The sequence below is a fragment of the Cupressus sempervirens genome, chromosome 9 (genome assembly GCF_028749045.1).
Source record: "Cupressus sempervirens isolate cs-2001-9-10 chromosome 9, ASM2874904v1, whole genome shotgun sequence".
In the NCBI taxonomy this organism is placed as follows: domain Eukaryota; kingdom Viridiplantae; phylum Streptophyta; class Pinopsida; order Cupressales; family Cupressaceae; genus Cupressus; species Cupressus sempervirens.
Window position 1 is genome coordinate 457,894,620 of NC_143126.1, and position 20,050 is coordinate 457,914,669.

Below are 20,050 nucleotides of genomic sequence, written 5' to 3' on the forward strand. Positions count from 1 at the left end.
AACTTCATTTTTTCGTGTTTTTAATATTAAATATAGATCATAATTAACATAATTATACACATTGTTGATAGATCAACATGTAAAGTATTCACATCAATATTTAAACTATATCTACAAATAGTTAGGTAATATTACAAAATTAAGGATCTAGCATCCCTCCCCTCTAGAAAGATTCATCGTCCCAATGACTAAAAGAATGAATCTAGAATTCACTAAAAGGGGTGAGAAAATATATTGCATCTCTATATAACCTTCCAAGTATTATGCTCCTCTAACTAATGGTACTATTAAATTCCCATAGGAACACTTCTATATTGTGCAACTATATAGATTGCTTTCCTCAAGGATTCATGGGGGCTCTATTATAACCACCCTTGAGCCCTTAACATATAAAGTGCCTCAACTGAGAATGTAAGAGGCATTTAAATGACAAGGTTCTAAAAAATTAGCATAGAAAACATGGCAAACCTAAAATATAGGGATACATAGAGCTAACATATATGGAACAAGATTTAAAACTTATAGGACATCAAATGGCCTCAAATATCTTGGAACACATGTATTCAACTCACGAAATGGGATATAACTCTTATTAAACTTGTATCTCCTAAATTACCCTCATTTTCTCATCCATGTGCTCAAGCATTAGAACATGCATTTTTTTGAACATGTATTACTAGAAGCTAAAGCCAAAGACAATCTGTGATATATGATATAACCTAGGTGTGCAATCTAAGGATGAGAAAGTATGGACGAAATAAATAACAAATAATAAATTCCCAAACCCTAACAAAATAGAAAAATATAGCACAATGGAGGGTGGATCCAAATCCAAATCAATATATTATAGAAAATGAAACTATAGAAATCACCAAGCTTGAAACCTAACCTAGAAAGAACAACCATAGTAATAAAGCTCTAGATTGTGTAAACAAGTTGGTACACAAAATATAATAATAAATAAAAGGCTTTGCACAATAATTTACTTGACAAACAATCTATTAGAAATAGACATAAGATCATGAGTTGGGAATTGGTTAGATTCTAGTGATAGTAAAATTATTATAACAATGTAGAAAATTGACTTTTTAGACGTCTAAAACTCTGCAAACTAACTATATGATATTCATCAGTTCAAATTAACATCTATATAATTGATCTCTATAATTGCATAACTACTGTAATGCATGAAATTAAACTTGTATAATTTTAATAGTTGAGATTAGCTTGCCTGAATCTTATATTGGTTGAATCATGAAAAGATTGGTTGGATTTGCAACAACTTTGAAGAATCTACAAAATTGCATAAGTCTTATTCTCCTTAATTTGACCTCTAACAAATTAAATTTATAATTTTAGAAAATTAATAAGAACAATAATCAAACATAGAATAAATATAAGATAATATGTATTAATATAGTAATTTGATAATAAAACTTCTACAAAGTTATAAATAATTTGGCAACAATTCATTTGATAATCATTATACATAAATCAATGCATCCTCTATGTAACCACCAAACACATCAAAAAACAAAAATATTCTATTGTAAATTAGACTAATTAGAGGAAAAGAAAAATTCTTAGTTCCATTTTGATCCAAATTTTCGAGCCTAAACCCATCTTTAAACACCTCTCGCGTTCCAACTTCTGTGTTTTTTTGGTCTAATAATGGAAACAAACCCAAGAGAGACGGTCGCAAAAATTTTAATCTGGTCCAGATAATTTATCATGGCTCTTGGATTGGAGCCTAATCCTCCTTGCTATCATGAAAGCTTTAAACAAGCCCATCTCAATTAGACAATGTCATCCATTCCCCATCTAAGTCAAAATATCAGAACATATTGCAGAGAGGGTTGTTTGAAGGAGGCACTCCACATTCTGCGTACTACCCACATCCTTTCTGTTGACTGTAATACTTATATTCATCTCTTGCAGACTTGCATTGCCAGTAAAGCTCTTTCAGAGGGTAAACAAATCCACTCTCACATCAATGAAAGGGAACGTAAATTTGCCAGAGACAGTTCTCTCCAAAACAAACTTATCAACTTCTATGACAAGTGCGGTAGTTTCAAAGATGCTTGCAAAGTCTTCAACCACATAACTGAACGAGATGTTTTCTCATGGAATATGATAATTGCAGCTTACAGAAGACATGGGTTTTCTCAAGAAGCATTTACACTTTTTCATAAAATGCAGCAAACTGATACCCAACCAAACCAGTTCACCTTCGCCAACATTATCCCGGCCTGTGCTAAAATGGGAGCTTTAGAACAGGGTACAGAAGCACATAAAAGAATAACAGAAAGTGGGTTTCTATCAGATGATGTTGTTGTGACTGGCTTGATAGACATGTACGCTAAATGTGGAAGCATACACAAGGCACGCCAACTGTTTGACACAATACGCAATGCAGATGTGGTTTCATGGACTGCTATGATTACAGCATGTGTACAGAGTGGTTCTTTTGAGGAGGCTTTAAGGCTTCTCGAAGTAATGCCTCAGCCAAATGTGGTCTCATGGACTGCAATAATCGCTGGATACGCTCAAAACGGGTTTTGTGAAATGGCATTAGATATATTTAAGAAAATGCAGTTGACTGGTGTAAAAGCGAATTCCGTGACCTTTATCAACACTCTTGCAGCCTGTGGCAAGATGGGAGCTTTGGAAGAGGGTGTGGAAATCCATCAGAAAGTAGTAGAAAGCGGGTTGTTGTCGGATGTTGTAGTGAAAAACGCACTGATAGACTTTTATGCAAAATGTGAGAGAATACAGAAGGCGTATGAATTGTTTGACAAAACACCTCAACGAGATGTTATCTCATGGACGGTTATGATTGCTGGGTATGCGCAGAACGGGCTTCATGGAAAAGCTTTAGAGATCTTTAAGAAAATGCAATCGATAGGTGTAAAACCCGATTTATCAACCTTCACGAGCGTCCTCCCAGCCTGTGTGAAACTTGGAGATTTGGAACAGGGTATGGAGATCCATCAAAAGGTAAAGGAAACTGGACTCTTGTCAGATGTTATAATTGCCAATGCGCTGATCGACATGTATGCAAAATGTGGAAACATACAAACTGCACATGAATTGTTTGACAAAATCCCTCAACGAGATGTAGTCTCGTGGAATGCGATTATTGCTGGGTATGGACAAAATGGGATTCTTGAAAAAGCCTTCGAGGGTTTTATACAGATGCAATTAGCAGGTGTGAAGGCAGACTCGGCAACCTTTGCTAGCATCCTACCGGTGTGTGCTAAAATGGGAGCTTTGGAAATGGGAGTGGAAATCCATCGAAGACTAATTGAAGGTGGATTTTCGTCACGTATAGAACTTACGACAGCCCTGATAGACATGTATGCAAAATGTGGAGCTATACAGAAGGCTTGTACACTGTTTGACAAGATTCCTCAACGAGATGCAGTGTCATGGAATGCAATGATTGCTGGATACACACAAAATGGCCTCATTGAACAAGCCTTGCAAGTTTTTAAGCAAACACAATTGGCAGATATAGAACCAGACTCTGCGACCTTTGTCAGCATCCTCCCAGCGTGTGCCAAAATAGGAGCTTTGGAGCAGGGCATGGAAATCCATCAAAAAGCTATTAAATATGGATTTTTGTGTGATGTTTTGCTCATGAATGCCCTGATGGACATGTATGCCAAATGTGGAAACATATGGAAAGTTCGTACGCTATTTGATAAACTGCATCAACCAAATGTGGCTTCATGGAATGCAATGATTGCAGCATACGCAATGCATGGCTATAGCGAGGATACTCTCAAACTTTTTCAATTAATGCAAAACTCTGTAACCAACCCCAATCATGTAAGCTTCATTTCTGTTTTGTTCGCATGCAGCCATGCGGGCCTATTGGAAGATGGCTGTAACTTTTTCTATGTTATGACTGACTATTATTGTATCACACCTACAATAGATCACTATGTATGCATTGTTGATCTTCTTGGCCGTGCTGGATATCTCGAGGAAACCCTAAACTTCGTTCTCAAAATGCCATTAAAACCAGATGTGATTGTCTGGATGTGTTTCCTTGGTGCTTGCAAATCACATAAAAATGTAGAGCTTGGCGAATTTGTGGCAACACTCCTTATTGAGTTGGATCGTAAAAGTGCTGCTCCTTATATTCTCCTGTCAAATAGTTATGCAGAAGCCCGCAGGTGGAGTGACCTTCAAAACTTAAGGAAAATGATGAAAGATAGAGGAATAAAAAAGCTACCCGGGTGTAGTTGGATTGAAGTCCATAAGATGGTACATGGTTTTTGTGTAGGAGACAGAAAACACCCACAAACGCAGGAGATTTATGCAGAGTTGGAGAAATTGTCTTGGGAAATGAGGGCAGCAGGGTATATTCCGGATACAAGACCTGCATTGAGTGATGTGATGGAAGAGGATAAGGAATCACTTCTTTGCCACCATAGTGAGAAGTTGGCAATTGCATTTGGGTTGTTGAACACACCCATTGGAACAACAATTAGAGTTGTCAAGAACCTTAGAATATGTGGTGATTGCCACTCAGCAATCAAGTTTATTTCTAAGATTGTTGCAAGAAAAATTATTGTGAGAGATGCAAACCGTTTCCATCATTTCGAGCATGGACAATGTTCTTGTGGAGATTACTGGTGATGCTGAGGGAAGCAAGCTATAAACGCAAGCTTGCACAATGACAATGTGCATGGTTTCATTCTTGCAGTTGAAGGAGAGTTTATTACTATTGAAGAAATCCCATCACAGGGGTAAAGAACAAATGAGGTTTTATTTAAGTTTCTGATTACTTTTCGGTTGGTTAGTATTTGATGATCTAGACAATGCTTTAGCCTTGATATCATGAGAGTGTATGGACATCACTCTCTAGATATAGTCTTGCAGTATTTGTTAAAATCCGTTTTCAGAATATCATTTGGAAGGTCATGGGATTGATACTCTTTCCAGGAACCCTGCCTGGATCTGCTCTGAAAGGCTAGAGGAGCCTAAGAATGGGAAATGTGAAAGGAAAGGGATGCTGGGGGAAAATGGGAACTCCTTGACCGGCAGGAAATATGAGTAAAGAATTCATAACAAACCAATGCTGTTATATGATAAGTGCGCATCTCTTGATTGTTTCGTACACTTATCCTTGCAATCTCTATGGTCTTTCTGTCTGGATGCTTTTGCGAGCATTCGTTTTGCTATTTGGCTCCAAATTATATGTGCCAAAACATGTGTGTATTTATATTGGTTAAGGTGGATTCGATGTCATTTAGGGTGAAGGAATGCGAAGGACATTTTGCGTGAAATAGGCTCTAGGATGAGCAGGTCAACTCCTAAAGGCTGTTGGTGGAAATCTTATTCCGGGCATTGAGAAGTAATGAATGAAAAATCACAAGATGGTTTTTGGGGTTTTTATAGATACATTTAACAATTTGTATAAATCTGATTTTACTCCAAAGCCCAATATAAATAATCTACCTGTATTTTTCAATTCTTTTTAAACAATCAATAATAAAAGATTATAATACAAATATATTATTTTTTACAATGAATATTTTAATTTGCTTATTAGCAAAACTTGTGTTCAAGGAGTGCAGACTCTAATAGGAAGAGAAATAAATGAGGATGTTAAAGCACTCTAAATGCAAATAACATGATACCTTGCAAGAAATAGGGAGGTCCTTATGAGTCTAGACTCTAATATGGTTGTTTATTTAGGGCTAGAAATAGTCATATTTGGCAATCTCTACAATACGTTTTTTGGGTACTTAATGAATGTTTATTTACTTAAAGTGTTTTAGGATAGTGTTTATTTGTTCAAGTATGTTTGAGGACCTAGTTTTCAAAGGATAGTGTTTATTTGGCAATCTCTACAATATGTTTTTTTGGGTACTTAATGAATGTTTATTCACTTAAAGTATGTTTTAGGATAGTGTTTATTTGTTCAAGTATGTTTGAGGGCCTAGTTTTCTAGCCTTACATTCGACTAGATCTGAACATTATCCAACTCTTAAAGCTTATTCTAAAAGTTTTTGAGTCAAAATTAATAAAATAACACCCATGTGTGAAGATATTAGTGGTTTGGACACGTGCATCCCTAATGTTGGTTTCTAGTTCCATTTGTGATTCAGGCCTAATTTTGAGCTACTTTTGCATTGCATGTATGACCTTAACATCAACATATCTCATACCATGATATTCCCTTCCAAATGCACTTCACACCGATATGCATTGCACACGAAGACATGTGCACAAGCATTGGTTGATCAACTTTGTAACTTAGCATAAGATACATGCATACATTCTTTGATCACATCACACAATTTAACGACCACATGTCATTTAAGTATGCACATCAACTTCAAATATAGCTTTGCCAACTACTCACTGGCACATCTCCACATTGCATATGATCTATTTACCCATTGCGTATGATCTACATGTGGGCACTCATCCATTTCCACCAATTCAATCAAATTTATGATCCAAATATTGTTAATATGTGAAGTCCAACTGTTGGCTTCCAATGATGGATTGTTGACCTTCCAAGTGAAGGCTTTATAAAATATTTATGGGTACAACTGAGTGGCTTATTGTTTAAAACATTGGTTTACAGATTTCATGTATGGTCAGAAACATTTGTTTATTAATAAAGAATTCCCATGCTCTTTGGTGTGGTTGTAGCCACATTTGTGGTGAACATTATTTCACTTGTCCTTGTTTATTTTCATATCTTACAGTTACTTTCTTATTTATTATTCTTCAATTGGTAACAAAGCACGGGTTGTGCTAGTCAGAAATTGGTGGAGAAATTTTAGAACAATGGAGGATGTAAGAGTAGAGAAATTTGCAGGGCAAAATTTTGGCCTTTGGAAGGTGTAGATGGAGTCGTTAATTAAACAAGCTCTTGCTCTTGCGTTGGAATGAAAGATGAAGAAATCAGTCACAATGAAAGAGAAAGATTGGGAAACTTTAGACAAGAAGGCAAAGGCATCAATTTTTCTTGAACTCTCAAATAACGTCCTCTTCAATGTCTCAAATGAGAAAACCACAAAGGCAGTACAGTACAAGCTTGCAACCATGTATGCGATGGCATCAACTATGAACAAGGTTTTTATCATGAAGATGTTATATAAACTCAAGACGAAGGAAGGATGGATTATTTCTAATCAACCCAAAAAGTTCAACACTCTTGTCAGCCAAGTGGATATGATGGGTATTACACAAGATGATGAGAACAGAGTTGTTCTCTTATTGTGTTCACTACCTAGTAGTTGGGATGGCAATGTGACAACAATTAATAATTTAGTTTTGGGAAAAAATAAATTGGTCTTTGGCGATGTTCCTTTCACTCTTTTAATTGAAGATATGAGAAGAAGAAACCAAGAGACTTCATCTAGTGATGCTCTAACCATGCTTGTCATGCCCAAAAATCAGGGCAAAAACACACCAACATTTTTCTTTAAAGGTTATGACAACTAAGTTTATTACAACTAACATCAAATGTGTTGTAGAGAGATGACAACATGTTACAGTTGAGTTCAAGTCTAGAGGTTGCACATTTAGTTTACTAGAGTTCTAGGGTTTCAGTTTCAGAATTAAACCCTCCATTAGGGTAAGGGTATTTAGGTGCAGTTAAAGTACACATAAAAGAGTTCATTCTCATTTCTAGGTTTAGATATACAAATGAATTATGATTATATTTCATAAAGATGCAGAGTTAGTATTGAAACATACTACACTAGTTCAAAACCATAAGTGGTTGTGCTACAGGGACTCTTAGCACAAGTTGTTTAAGTTCGATTGATTAAACTATAAGGTTGTGAATACAAGGTATGTCATCAAGTCAAAGAGGTATTTAGGGTTTCCAAGTTCTTAAATTGAATTCAAGTTAGTTAGATTTAATTCAATAAAGTTAGTTTGACAAGTTTCACATTCTGAAATGAGGATGGGAACACACCTCAACATTGTCACATTCGGATTTAACCCTAATTAACGACTTAGTTATCCTTAATTACATTTAGTGACATATCATTTGATTTGAACGACATCATGGATTATATTAGGTCTGAACGATACCTTACACTTACTACATTATACTAGATCAATCCCCTAGAGGAACTAAATTTGCATTTAAAAAAGTTAACTTATCAAATTAATAATACTTGGTTCCAATTGTTAACAAAACTAATAGAACTTATTAAAACATTAGTTGCTAGCCATTTAATTGATTGTAGCATTAAAACCATCTTCTATCATGATCCCTAATCCACTATCAAGTTTCTATACAACCTTTCTTATAACACTCTTAGAATTCAACATTAAATCTAACCAAAATCCCTATTACAATAAATCCAAACATTAAGTTTATTAACAAAAGGAAATTCCCTAATAAAATAATATCTATTTCAAACTAAAATCCTACCATTAAACAAAATCCACAAACATGAAAATGCAAATGTGACATCCAAACATTTATTGTTTCCTAACTGTAAGCACTAGCTAATTTAGAATTACTAACTAATAATAAGCAATTATTGCCCACTAACCTATCAATTTAAAAATTCTAAAAATACAAAATATATTTTACTAATAATAATTAGACAAATTAGTCACTAAAAAATTCACTAAACATTATTGAACCATCTTAAAACTATCCTTAAAATACTCCCAATCTTTCCTTAATCCCTACCTAAACCTCCTACACATGGCAAGTGGCCCACTATTCCAAACTCTTACCAAGGCAATAGGGGTGTTTCCTGAGTGTGCAGGCCTCATGATAGCATGGGGAAGCGCTTCCAAGGAGGTCAACACTTGGGGATTGAGGTGGGCACGCAAGGCCAAGCGGCGGAGTGTTGGGGAAGAGAATGGGTGTGGGGAGGTACCCACACCAATTAAGGGTTTCCTCCTAAGTGAAATCCAAAATAGGATTACTTGTTATGTTATAAAAGAGGTCTTCTTGAACTAAAACTTATCCAATGAATCTATTCAACCAAATTAGAATGAAACAATGAAATACATATATCAAGTTGAGTGTTGAATTAATCATGAACTTAGACAACCTATTTGCATTTGAATTAAATTTCATGATGAAATACCATGAGCATACAAATATCAATCTTCTTTTTCTTCCATTATTGAAACCAAATAACAAGGAGATGAACTAAGAAGTAAATTAAACATTTAGCTAATATGTTTTTTCATTCCATTTGAAAGCAAGAATCAAAATGAAACCAGAAGAATAATGTTACAATAATACTATGCATATTTCTTCATGGAATGATTTTATTTTCTTATTAATGAATATGCAATTAAAATTTTGAATCCATTTCATAGATCATAATAAAGATACAATTCCTTCCTTCAATCACATGAATAAAATGATACAACAAGGAGGGTGTGACAAATGGAGTTCTAAGTCTTCAACAGAAGATGACTAAGAACACCATCAAGAAATTCAATCCAAGCATGCTCTATCTTCCATATCCATCACAAATCATCGAGTACAAATGACATACTATGGAGAACTCACCTCCCAACCTAGGCCTCAAGGAGGCCACCCACTGAGCTAAGAGAAACAATATCCAAACGGGTCACATTCAAATCAAACCAATAATCACATAGACACAACATAAAACACCCATCCAAGGTATTCACAAATGGGTTAAACCTTGACATCATGACAAGGGGTGAAGGTGGAACTCCCATGTAGGATATGGCAATGAAGAACATACAAAAATATGCCTCTTCCAAGGCTTAATTTCACATACAATTTCCATACTCATTTCTCCTTATCTCTCCCACACAATATCAATATACATTGGCAAACAAGAGCCCATACTCCTTGATTTTTTTCGCTCTTCTCTCTATGAGAAGTGACTCTACACTTCCACGGAGTCCAACTAACCCCTTCCCCCACACATGGCCACTTCTTCCCTATCCAAGGGTGAGTAATGCCACCACTCTCTTCATAATTCCCTCAAGAAAATCAAAGAAATGAACATGAACAAGATTGAAACAAAATCGAAATCCCATCCCCCACAATACAATACTACAAAATATAAAATGCACATATGCAAGAGATTTACAAGCACATACTAAGCTATTGAAAACATGAAACAAGAATCCATGGCAATGGAGATCACCAACCTTCACAATGTGTAATGACAAATGAATTTTGAGAAGAGTCATTTCCCCTTTGTTACTCCAATTCCAAAACCTAATTTCTCTAAAGATAGAGAGTGGGTGAACACCACTAACTTCTCCAAGGGCCTCTAAAAAGGCCTCCAAATCCCACCCACCTAATAGCAATAAATTCAAACCCTAAGTCCTTTGGCAATCAACATATCCCCTACCATAAATTAAGGTCTTGGGTAATAGTGTGGGTTTGGGAAATTTCGTAAGGTCATTCAAATTTCCCAACATATGGGTTTGGGAAAATGAATGAACAATTTTGTTCTTCACAAACTGTCCAAACATAGTATCGTTACACTTTTTTGTTGGACTTTCAAAGCATTGATTTGGCAAATGTTCATTCTCCTTCGTAGCTAGCACATTCTTTCCTGCAACAACATTGTGTGAACATGAATTCATGCCAGTAGAACACTCTATGGCCTACACCATCAAAAGGGACAGATAAGCTCAGGTTTTATGAGGCAAATATGCCTGCAATAAAACTCACACCACATAGTAATGTGGACTTGGCAAATTCTCACTGCCCGTGATAAACTCTCCCTACTGTGTACCCAAACACAACAAACTCTTCTTATAAATCCAATCGAGAACAATATGATGGGAACACGAGGCTCCTAGTAGGATGCAAAGAACTCTCCCTCAATTTGCAGACCGTGGGTTCGATGGCATTGGCAGGCCCATGGAAACTCATGGGTAACACACAACTCGGTGTATAGCAAACTACGATTGGGAATTTTGCGAAAAAAAGATAGATTGAAGTTTCTCCATTAAAAATATCTAAAAAGCAGAGACAAATGCCTGCTAAATATTCAGATTACCAACTATTATATTCCGCAGAGGAAGAACCCGATTTATTGATCTCTAATCAAATTGAACTGGTCAATTTTAAAGATGCAAGTCACAGTAGTGATAAAGATCGCTGGATGATTGCAATGGAAGAAGAGATGAGTCCACTACAAGATAATGAAACTTGGGATTTGGTGCCACTTGCACCGAATTGCAAACTTCTAAAGAATAGTTAGGTGTACAAATTGAAAGAGGGAGATGGAGGTAATAAGAGATATCTCGTGCTTGCTTGGTTGTCAAAGGATACACTAAGGAGAAAGGTCAAGACTTTCATGAAAATTTCTTGTCAGCTGTGCGAATGACTACAATCTGGGCAGTTTTGGAATTGGTGGTAGTATTAGAATAGCTTAGTGTCAAGACAACTTTTCTACATGGTGATGTCAGTGGGGGATCATATATGAAACATCCTGAAGGCTTCAGTCAAAAGGAACAAGAACATCTATATTGTTGGTTAAAGCGTAGCTTGAATGGGCTCAAGCAAGCCCCACAACAGTGGTATATTAATTTTGATCACTTCATGACTGAGCATAAATTCATTCAATGTGAATCAGATCTGTGCATTTACTACAAAAAACTTCCAAATGGTGAGTTTGTTATTCTTTTGCTATATGATGATGATATGTTGGTAAATTGAAGAAATAATTATCTAGTCAATTTGACATGAAGGACCTAGGGTTGCAAAGAAAATTCTTGGGATGAACATTTGTCACAACCAACTTCTTTTCAGACCAAATAAATTGGTACCCCATTTTTATGTGGAGGGAGAATGAACCGATTTCCTAAATTAAAATAAAGATAACGTTGATAACATACTTTAACACAACTAAATTAACCATAAGAAACCATTAGCAAAACAAATTAGTTGTTAAACGGCATTACTAGATGGAATGAATCTGAGGGGAGAGGGGGGCAAAGTTGCCTGTTTGTAGGAGATTTGAACTCCATTTTAAAAATGTCATTTTTGGTAGTTGGAGAATGAAAGAATTACAAGAAACAAATTGTTATGGAATTTGAGGTTCAACTGCAAGTACAGTTTGGGCATTAAGTGAAATCTTGAAGAAAAGATTGGATGTTCGGGTTCTGGACAAGAAAAAAAAGGGGAAATTCTTAATCATTGAGAAGAAACATAAAATATTAGATCTTTGGGATTTACCGTTCTTGGATTCTGTATACTTTTCTTCATTATATCTTGCTACAATAGCCAGAATAAGGAAGTTGAATACCAAGCTAGATTGTGAAGAAGCAATCAAGAAAGGAAGTGGGGAGTTGGGCCATTTCTATAAACTAACAAGTTCTTGACTGTCTCCAAATTCTTTGAGAGGATCCAGGGATCGTAATGGAAAGAGCAAGACAAGATCCCCAAAATGCCAGGAACATAAAAGTCTACGGATTTCTGGACGATACTATAGAAGAGATGGCAGGGAGCTGAAGAACCAGGAAAAGAAGAGAGAAGTCCGGTTGAGAAAATGGGGGAATGAATTTAGCCTACAAAATTTCTTTAGGTTCCCATCCTTCCTATTATCTTATTTCTGCCTTAAGAATGGTGACATTACTTTCCTCTTTGTGTTTTACTGTCCTAAATCTTGACAAAAAAAAGATATTGTTTTAATGCCTGCAACAAGATGTCAGATAAACTCAAAATTACAGGGAAATATAGTATTAAGGTTTGTAAACGATTGATAAAAACTATGAAATGCTTATTAATCCAACTGTTGAAGGCTTGGGTTGAATCACATACACCACCGATTATTACTTGCACATTTCATCTATAAAGTAGAAAATCACAATAAACACTAAAATGCCATCTTGAAGATAATAAGAACTCATTATGGTCTATAAAACATGATTGAAAAATGTTGGAAAACTATGGCTTAGAAACCGTAAGCATAAGAATTTAATAAGCATGCTCTAGTGTACGGAAACAGTCACGGGAACCATTATAACCCTTCTTTCTTTGTTTGTGTCTCATTGTTATCTATGTTGCCGCTCTTGTGAGAAGGTTAGGCATCGTTTTTAGTGAATGAGTTCTACAAAAAGAAGAGAGAAAAACAGAAAAAAGGGAATTCTTGTTGGATATATATAGATCTTGTAATAAAGACTATGAAGGCAGGAGTCATATCTGATGGATTGCTAGTCTAATTTAGTTATTCATTACTTTGGCAATGTAAGTTCTTTCCTTGTGTTTGATTGCAATTGCTTCTTGTTGTATTCATTCTATACAGTTTGAACGATAAATAACAACAAATAGCTTGATTATGAGTGAAATTTATCACTTTTGTAGACACACTTCTCCATAGCTACTATTAACCTAGAGCATTCTGGTGTTAATTCTATATTTATGCTATGTTGTCATTTCATTCCGTTACTAGATTGAAATTTGATAGAGCTCCTAGCAGTTCCCATAGTGCAGTAACCATCAGTGGAATGTTCATTGTTGTATTATTGTCCAAATGGATGTTTATTATCCTCTTAACCATCATGATCTATAGTAGAAAAGGAAGAAGTAATGGACTATGTCTGGTTATATATTTCTATACTCAGATCTATAGGAATGTTGATTGGAAATATTGGGTCTCTTCATTAGAGTGTCCTTGAATTTTAACATCCTTTTGTGATTTCCTTGGATGAATACACTAGGACTAATGAAATAGTTTTTGAAATCGTCATTTGGTTATATTATTCTCACGTAGCTTGAAAATGAATGGTTAGAATGTGATCTATGAGACTGGTGCATGAGCAGGAGATTTTCTTTCAATTAGTTTATTTGAAATGGAGAAATTGATTTATTCCTAAAGTATCTTTTATATGCATTCAAGAGACATCCCTGTATAACTTTTAGATCTTAAATGAAATTGTGATATGCTATGGACCTAATGAATGTTGCATTTTAAAAGTACATATTCCTGCAAATTAAGGATTATGAGATGTCTTCCCTACTCATTAAATTTTCTTTGTGTGCGAAATTTTGTGTAGAATATGGAATTTAAAGAGAAATATATTTTTGTTTAACTTTTGCTCTTGTAAAGTGAAGGTTCAATTTATAAGAATGTGATTTGCATAGTTCTAATTAATAGATGTTAAGGCTAGTGATTTATAAGAAATATGCAAATGACTTCTTATGCTTGCAGCTATGCAGATCTTTGATCGTTAAGGCTATCTCTTTACAGAGTACAGCTAAAATTTGAAGATTATATCTCCAAGCAGCTATGAGACTATGAAACTCTATAATCGTTTTCACAGATTGCCCTGATAGGCTAATACCATTGTCTCAATATAGTTCATAAAATATAAATGGAGCACTCACTTTTCCAGGGCATTGATAGACTACAATTTCGTCATGTTATTGTTTTTTCCTGGGAAATCCTTTCTCGGGTTAAGGTAGTGGGGATCAGGCTTCTGACCAGCCAACCTTGATGTCGACCAAATGGAGGTAGGTTTTGCATTTTAGAATCATGTAAAGCGTATTAATTCTAGAGAAATGGTGAAAGAAACAAGTGCTACGACTCTCTATCCCAAACTAACGAGTCTTAAATTTTTATCATTTTTTCAAATAATTAGTAAATTAAAGTTTTGAGAACTCTTCGCTTTCATATATAGGCCTATATATGAAAAAACTCTTCGTATATATATATAGCTGTGGCATGTCAAGAAAGAGAATTTCAGAATTGTTTATTTGTAATTTACAAGTTGAAATAATTATTTTCTGATTAATTATTAATAATAGTTGTAAACATTTTTATTAATTATTAATTATTAAGTAGTTTTTTGGTTTTAAATTTAAGTTGATTCATTTTAGAAAATTCAAAATATAATTTAATATAATTTTAATTTTTTAAATAATATATAAGGAAGAAGAAAAATTAAAAAATATATATATCTAGCACATATATATTTATATTTTTTGGATTTAGTAATTATTAAGATAAAAATAAAATGTATGAAAAAATGTAGTTTACATATCTTCAATAGATATAGACATATTTCTTTTGTAAGTAGATTTTAGTTTTAAATTTGTAGTTTAATGTTATCATTTGATTTTTTACATAAAAATAATTTCAAATTTAGAAAAGTTTGTTATATACATAGATTAGTTTGTATATTTTTATAAATTCTAATACAAATTATCATTGAGATTTGTTTGTGGTCACCGTCGCTGGAGAGATAGTCTCAAGTCCCAAACAGGATATCAAAACACAAAACACAAATACTCTCTAAGTCTAGGAAATCCTAAAAGTATCCTAACTCAAAGATTCCAACATAGATAGACATCTAGACCCAGAGGCACACAAGACATGTAGGAAACCTACTATGTAAGCAGGAAAGTGTCATCAAATGAATCACATTGGAAGTTACCCGAGCAATCCCTCAGGAATCTTGGGTCCCCAGTAATCCTGCGGCCACTAGTATCCTCTCGTACTGACGAGGCATACTATGGAATGTAAGGTCGCAACCAAGCGTTCTCTCTACCCCCATCCTAGTCTGTACTAGCACTCAAGGCATGAGAGAGAACATACAATTATCTTATCAGGTTTATTTAAGTCAATATTTAGGTGAGATGTTTTCACTTATTAAAACAGACAACTTACAATGAGTCATCCCCAGAGCCACTTCGGGTCTCCCATCCCTCATTGCAAGCCACTTCCCGACACTACACACAGATAACCTACCCTAGGCTCATTAAATCACAAATCACAAAAATCACCTCAGCCCTATACAAGCGACTGGAAAGCATTATAAGTATAATCCACAATAATCACATCAGTTCTCCACGAGCAACTAGAAAGCATCAAATAATAATCATAATGATCATAATAGTTCTTTGTCAACAACTAAAGGCATCAATGATAAAACACAATATCCAACGATTCTCCAATGAGCAACCATACAGTATCCCAATAATAGATCACAATATTGATCAAAGACTCCAAAATGGTCAAGTCAAACATGTCACAACATGACATCATCAAGAATATAGCAAAACACTTCAGTCCCATCAAGGCAACTGGAAAGCAACCCAAGTATAATTGATCGATGACTCAAAAATGGTTAAGTCGGACAACTCAAAAACATACACCTCAGCTTCACACAAGAAAACTAGAAAGCAATAACAAACAGTAAATACATCCATCATAGAGCACTCCATCACATTACCATGGTTGGGTTAAGAAAGATCGAGACCAATTCATCATAACATCACATTCACAAAACCTCCGAGCCTCTGGTAACAACCTAAACTGGTCAACATCTAAACAACCCCAAGACCCCCAAAGCATGGTCAGTACAAACAGAACAATATAGTTTCATAGTTTGGGTTGGGTTTGAAATACACAATAGGGTTTAAGTTCCACTTTCATATACGTTTCAAATAATAAGTTTTTCGTAATTAATCCATTTGTATAATAACTTCTATTAAATCAATAATCTAATTCTACAATTTAATCAAATAATATCCATGTTATTAATTAACTTTAATTAACCTAATTTTAATTAAATTAATGAATAATTACTGTTCTAATTACTTATTTTAATATCTTCATTAATTATTAATTTATTAATATTTAACCAAAAATTATTAACAAATTAATATTTACAAAAATTATATTAAATGCATTAATATTTAATTATTAAATATTGATAAAGATTATTATTAAAACATTATTGAATAAAACATATTAAAATTTATTAATAGAAATTTTAAATAATAATAAAACCTTTTTATAAATAAAATTAATTTAAATATTAATTAAAATCAAATATATATATTAAAAAAATGCATATTTTTAATAAGCCTGCCAACTTAACAAAGGGCCTGCGGCCTGCCGCAGTCCTGCGGTCGCAGGGCCTGCGGCGTAGGTACTTGGCACCTGACGTTGCAATACCTGCAATGCAGGTACTGTCGCGCAGAGCCGCAGCAGGGGGTGGGGCACGGGGTAATTCCCTCCCCCCCATACTATATTAAATGATTTTATATAAATATATTTTTTATATTTTTATTTATTTTTTTAATAATTCAAAATGTACATACATGATCAATCCCCTTTTTTTAAAAAAAAAACTAGATTACAATTTATTTTATTACGATTTGAAATTAACAAGTTTTAATAAAATAAATTTATTGTAAGTATATATATATATATATATATATATATATATATATATATATATATATATATATATATATATATATATATATATATATATATATAATTTTCATCTTTATTCTGACAGAGAAAATATTCTTAACCAACCAAATTTTCAATCTTAAATTTTCATTGTATTTAAAATTCGACCATTCCCCAATGAAATCCTGATTTCTTTAATTTAGCATAGGGGAGTTCTTTGGTTTTTTCTTTTCTTTTTTCTTTTTTTTTTCTTTTTCTAATCCCTATGTATCGAGTAGTTATTTGACAAGCATCTAAAAATTCACACTATTTGAAATGCTTAAACTTCTTTTACAGAGAATTCAAATTTTACAATTCATAGACAAGAAGAAGACAGAAAAGGATAATTGCGAGATTAATCAGCGATCAAAGCACAAGACCCTACCTGATCCTGATGCTAATCTAAAAACCCCCTGAAGAATTGTGAGAGAATTTGCTCCTCTACAATAACCTTCCTCTGAAAAACTTTCCTAGAATTCTCCTTCTGAAATTCGTTGCCAAAAGATGTCTCCCAAAATTCCTGTCCCCAAAAATTCTTTCCCAAATTCGTCGTCCCTCAAAAATGAACCCCAAAGTTGTAATAAGGAGTTTTCTCCTCAAATCGGGGCACTAATTGTGCTTTCACCCGCGAGGACTCCTTGCTCACAAGACTCAAATTCCAAATTAACTTTCCTTAATCTTTATTTTATCTTGCATTAATCTTTTCATGCACATTAAATTGAATTATTAAATAACTTAATTTAGTTTTCCTCTTGACTTCTATTTTTATTTTTTATTTCTCTTAATCCCATGCGCACTTTATGAAATTAAAACAACATTATTATTTCCACTTATTTTATCTTTTAATTAATTTCTTTTATATTCAATTCATGCACGCATCATGCGATCTTGAAACTTTTTAATAATTAAATATCTTTTTTCACTTTTTAATTTATTTTAGAAACTTAACTGATAAAATATCTATTAACTTAAATAACAATAATATTTAGCATTTATTTAAAAATGAACTCTAAATATATTATTATTAAATTAAATAAATATTATCACGTTCTAAAATTTATCCTTACAACTTTAATCTCCAAATTTAATTTTTTTTATTAATTAATTTCTCAATTAACTAAATACCATTAAATATTAAAGTGTCATAATAATTCCCATTAATTAAATCATTAATTTAATCTTTTTAATTAAACTTAATTAATAGAAAATACACCAAGGGCTCATGAAACAACATACGAAAATCCAACATAGAAAAACACATACCAAATTAAACAAAAGGGTTATAATCACGAAATTACATCATTTGATGCATTCGAAGGGTACTCAACTCGGATACTTGTCCTAATTATCAATTAGGACAAATGGCTAAAGGGTTTAGGATTTGGACTTAAGATTTATCTCCCCTCTCTTACCATTGAGATAATGCGATAGGGTACACTCATCCTGGTAGTTCAGGGAAGTCGATACCCGGTACCTGCAACCTGCATAAAATCTATGCATGTACAGACACAATATTCTAAGCTAAACAAGCAATGGCAGGAAGTGGTGCATCGTGTAGATCCTAACTAGTAGGTGACTACGACTCCCTTCCTTAACCACATCAGAAATGCCATCAATAAAGAAAATAAACACGCACACCATACACATGCAGTATGGGGTAAGTATCCATAAGAAAACACATGTGATAATAAACCATCTAACTAATCATCATCGATGACTGAAAATACTAAATAATCATCATACATGCATGAAATATAGAGTACCAAGTAATCTCATCATATAATCAACTAAATATGAAACAATATCTAAAAATCTAAAGGTAATGCTACTAAACATCAAGTATAAAATTGGCCTAAAAGAGTTTGGCAATGAAAATTGAAATGTAGCTTAGGGGCAGGCATACAGAAAGGATTCATTTTAGTATACTTTTAGGGAGAATATTCAATTTAATTTGGTGTTGGGGTTATATGGTTTATGTTGGAACATTATGAGGGTTAGGGTTAAGCTTTGGTTAGTGTATAATTTTGATTCACTAGTAGAGTCAAAGTTCTGTTTGGATTGATTGCTCGGTTTCAATAGGATTACCATGTATAAGGTTTCATTCTAACCCTTGAGGTCTATCTCATGTGTTTAACTCTCGTAGTTACCCTATTTCACTATCTCCCATTCTCCTCTCATCATCAATTCCACTCTATTTAACCTTTATCTCTACCTCATGTCTCTCAACCTATCCATGTTCACTCACTCTATCTCTCATGTGATCTTGTACAAACTCTAAACCATAGACCTCTAGAAAACAAAATTAGAAAAGTAAACCTTAGGTAGAAATAAAAAGTGCTCTCTCTCTCTCTCTCTCTCTCTCTCTCTCTCACACACACACACACACACATCATAACCATATTTTTCCATTCTATGTGCTAATTTCTCTCTCTCTCTCTCTCTCTCCCCCCCCCAATTACAATGTCTTCCTTATGTGTCTAACTATCTCCCCTTTCTCTCACTCTCTCTTACACATATCTCTCTTCCTAATTATCCCCCTCTCTCTCATGTCTACACCCTGCCATCATCTCTCCCTAGTTATCCTATATCATTATTACCCTCTCTCCACTCACCATCTCTTTATCTCTATCATGGATCTCTACCTTATGATTCTTAACCACCGATAAATTAGGTCTTAATTTTTTCCTTAAATATTTAACCTAAGGCCAATTGGCTTGTCAAATTCACTTCTTTTTAATATGGTCCTAATAAGGTCAAAATTTTGACAATACTTAAGTTTATTATGGAAATTTAGATGTTATCAAGATATTAAGAAAAAAAAAAGTGAAACACCGCTTCATTCTGTTTAGAGAGGCACA

The 20,050-nt window shown here is 33.9% G+C and overlaps 1 pseudogene across 1 annotated transcript; it reads left to right on the forward strand.

Moving 5' to 3' along the window:
- The first annotated feature begins 1,574 nt into the window (after window positions 1-1,574).
- On the forward strand, window positions 1,575-5,539 carry LOC149539303 (pentatricopeptide repeat-containing protein At3g26782, mitochondrial pseudogene; annotated as a pseudogene). Its single transcript, XR_016356216.1, has one exon. The product of XR_016356216.1 is annotated as a pentatricopeptide repeat-containing protein At3g26782, mitochondrial pseudogene (transcript).
- Window positions 5,540-20,050: the final 14,511 nt, after the last annotated feature.